Genomic DNA, 4,098 nt, shown 5'->3' with positions numbered 1-4,098 from the left:
ATGAGCAGTCCTCAGTTTTAACCAAGTGTCCTCAATACCTCTGGGTCTTCCGGCTCGTTCATCTCCTGGGTGGCATCCTCTTCTGGTTCAGAGTCAACTGGATTACATAAAGATGGCAGCTGTGGTATGCTGTTTAGGGCCTGGAATTTCTCCTGAGAATGACAAAAAAGGTCAATCTTAAATAATGCCATGCTTGTTCAGTAAGGAATATGTGCCCTCAATTGGGCAGATGTCACACATGTCACACAACCATGTCGTTATTACATGGCCATTCAGTGAAAATCACTGTGACGGTGTCATCATGGCATTTGACCAATAAAAACAGACCAACAGACACTGCAAACTTCTTTCTTCTTGTGGACCAACCACCAACCACAACTTACAGTTAACTTTCAAAATTACCATTGACGAAACTCACATTTCTTAGTTGAATATTTATACCAAGTGATGATGTATGTGTGGTTTGTGAAAGACTAAATCAGTGAAATTGTGAAATGAGAAATGCGGGTGCCATGTTTGAGCATACTAATAAATTAGTGTGGCTGCCTGGCAGCCCCAATTCCAGGATCCGTCTTAACAATATATTCACTGTCCCTTCTCTGGACATGACTCAACCATCTCAGTCTGGGTTCTCTGACCTTCTCTCCAAAACATCTAACATGTTGTCATCTTGGAAGACAGTACATTTCCTTCACAATAAGGCAATGGGACTTAGGATATTATGTTGTAATATTACCAAGGCTTTGTACAGTGAGTACAGTGATTCAGTAAGATGTTTAATATCTAGAAATCCTTGATAAGCTATCAGTCAAGTAGTCAGTAGTTACTACTCTACAGTACCCTAATGAGGTGTGATCTACGGGTGGGGCTGCAAGGGCCTTTGTAAGTCTCAACCATCAATCAATTTCACTCGATCAGTATACTGAATGTGACCCAGTGTTGTGTTGTGCCTGTAAGTCACAGCATTTCTGCAATAGAACAACTACATCAACAGCTCACTACTGAAGGCAGGGATAAATTGTGTTTATGCAACCATCATCTGGCACAAGGTACAAACTGCCAAGAAGGACAAAAAAGATCAGAATGTGGTACTCTTAGACCTTGCCAATGCCTTCGGGTCAGTGCCACACGTGGTATTCAACTTCCTCTAAGGTTCTGGGAACATCTCCAGGCTCAAAGCCAATTTTCAGGACCTCCAGTTTTGTGTCACAACGCAGGCTAGTACAACTGCCTGGCAGCAACTGGAGATAGGCATAATGGCAGGCTACAACTTCTCCCCACTGGCCTAGATCATGGCAATGTAATTAATTATCCGAGCACTGCAATGGGCGGTTGGAAGCAGGCGCCTAAAAAAAGACTGCCGAAGCAGAGGACCAGTGATGGAAAGTATATGTGCGTCCAGTGGAAGTGGGCTGCAGAGGCTTTGTAGCCAGTTCCTCCTACAGTAACACCTTGGGGTTGACATTTTGAATTTCCAAATATTTCAATGGGTGCCCTATAATATTTATATCAACATGAATAAGAATAACACAGTCATAACCATTTAACTATTCAATAAACAATTATGATTTGAATTCAGACTTTTTTTAATGGGAGAAAACATTTATACTCACAACATCCAGCCTTGGCAATAAGATCTTCAGTTCTTTCATTCTGGCCAATGCAGCTAACAATTTTTTCTTTTGTCCTTAGAAAAAAGAAAAGTTATGTTTTTCACTTCTATTTGAAAAAAAAATACATTTGTGATTTGTTGTTACAAAAAAAATCATTTTCAAATAATACAACATTTATGGTACAATAACTGTTTGTATCTTTCCACTATTTGCAATGATGGATTACATCGCATACTGACATGTTGGCAACAGAATATGAAAGGTAATCGATTGAAGAGCAGTCTGCCTCACTGGAATGAATCCAATGTAATTTCATGTTGAGTTTGTCTTGCAGTGCTCACAGTGCCACACTTAAAAATAATAATGCACTCTATCATAAATCACTGCCTTTTTTTGCCCCCACCGCCAATGAGCCATTAAACTTCCGTCATGTCCTTCCCATCACTTTTGCTAATATAAGTGATCAATTCATGTGCATTGATACATGACTGTGTGTGTGTGTGTGTGTATTTTGATAGGACAGCCCACTGTCTTTCTGTTAACCCAATTGTTTTTTGTGTTACTGTGCACAGAAGCTTCGATGCTTTTTCCTGCTTCTGTCACTTGTCCTTGAAATAGGCACTTGGGAAACACTTGGGACTTCTTCAGTTGAAGACTCTTGCAAATGGCAATTTGGAGCTAAGAGAATTTCTCTATCTTGTTCAGTGTGCCACTAATTTGTTCACCGGAGTTCCCTTATGCTGTTTAAGTCAGACTTCTAATAAATCATAAGTAATACATATGATACGAATACAACGTGGTCAAATCTGAACTTTGTTGTTCAAATAGCATTTGTAGCAGAACCTAACTGGAATTCGAACAAAATATCACACTAGCCTCTCAGCTGTTTTCAAGGACAGAAAATGAGCTGGGCTGGTTGGATCGATAAGATTTGACAAAAAACACAGTATCATGTTTGTTTGTATCTGGACAATCATATCAATAATAAGGAAAATGAAGGGATGTGTTTTGCCACAGGGGTCCATGGAAATTAAATGAATGTAGACCAGTAAAATAGGAGACAGCTTGATGTTGAAAAGCATACCTCTCCGTTGACGAGCTCTCTCTGCTCTCTCTTTGTTCTTTGCAGCGCTACTTTTTTCAAGGACAGTTAGTGCTAAGTCAGGCTCCAACTCGTCTTAAAGAGAAAAGGATATTCAAAGTAACTTAAATTGTTGTTCAGATATAAAAAAATATATATTTTCACTCAATCACAGATGACTAGAATAAGCATTCATCACCAGGGTCAATATGAAGTATTTTCACGATTGGATTGCTCGGCTTTGATTGAATTCTGTTCAAGAAACATTGGGATGTCAAAGCATGTCTTCCACAGTCAAGGTACTACTGCTGTATCATTATGAACAAGGGGGAGAAATGAGAAGTACTCATTTCTTCTTAAACTAAACAACTTTGTTGTGTAGATTTTGTTTGTAAAAAAAAAAAAAAAATGGACACCCAGTATTAAATCATTCTGAAAGGAAACAAATAAATTGCTCTGCTCCAAGTCATCATCGGTCATTTGGCACCAGTTAGGACTTTAAGGACTTGGGCCCAGGTGGCCTGTGGGGAGTTCCCATGATCTGTTTTATTTGTAATATGAACAACAAATAAGCTTTCTGGCCTGTTAAATGAGATGAATGGTCCTCTTTAAGTATTGATGTGTGAATTTTTGGGAAGCTGTTCAAAATTTTAGAAGGAGCCGTTTTTTCATTTGTCGATGGCTCCTCACTTTGAAAAATCCCTAGTTAAAATCCGGAGACCCATTATCAGATCTGACTTCAACCACTGTGCAGCTTTGAAAAGTGCTAAAACAAAACGTGGTGATCACAGCAGTAATAGAGCCACAAAAGTGGGTTGAACATGAATTTCACTGGTTTGATCTTCCCACTGACAAATGCAACAAAACATTGTGATAAAGGTCTCCCTCCTCCAGAATTCCTTTAGGTAGATCTTTAAAGTCTCAAATCTATCCACTGGCTCATACTACACAACTACAGGTACTTCTACACAAATCCTGCCATTCTGTTGGTCTGTCACATGAAAGACACAAAAACCCACCTTCAAACCTTACTGAAAAAACAGGAGTTCCGAGTGTTAAGGGTTTCTCTTTGAACAGCATGTTTAACAATAGATGTGTCAATTCAAAAGTATTTGAGTAGAAACATACCTGCAATCTTGATCTCGTTGAGGGATTTCCCTTGAAACTTTTCAAAATGTCCAAATTCCTTTGCTGAGATGAGCTCTGAAATCTTTGCAATGTCAGTAACTGCTTTTGGAGACTGATAATAATCACTGTCCATGGGGATGTCGCATCCCAATAGCTTGGCTAGTTGGCCAAGCTCATTGTCTGTAAGGCTGAGGATCTGGAACGTTCTTCTCATGTACTTGCGAAAATACTCCGACCTGAGCATATTGGGATCCTTTGCCCCACACTGTTTGGAAA

The 4,098-nt window shown here is 39.4% G+C and overlaps 1 long non-coding RNA gene across 1 annotated transcript; it reads right to left on the bottom strand.

Annotated features, from left to right (window-relative positions):
• Nucleotides 1–2,696: 2,696 nt before the first annotated feature.
• On the bottom strand, nucleotides 2,697–3,872 carry LOC147216370 (uncharacterized). The gene is made up of 2 exons (XR_015109178.1): nucleotides 3,823–3,872; nucleotides 2,697–2,790 (listed from the first exon to the last, which is right to left on the bottom strand). It is a non-coding gene; the product is annotated as an uncharacterized LOC147216370 (long non-coding RNA).
• Between the last annotated feature and the right edge of the window lie 226 nt (nucleotides 3,873–4,098).

This window comes from Fistularia commersonii, chromosome 30, assembly GCF_037954325.1.
Source record: "Fistularia commersonii isolate RoL2024-O1a breed Wild chromosome 30, RoL_Fcom_v1.0, whole genome shotgun sequence".
NCBI lineage: Eukaryota > Metazoa > Chordata > Actinopteri > Syngnathiformes > Fistulariidae > Fistularia > Fistularia commersonii.
This window is presented reverse-complemented; position numbering and strand designations above follow the sequence as displayed.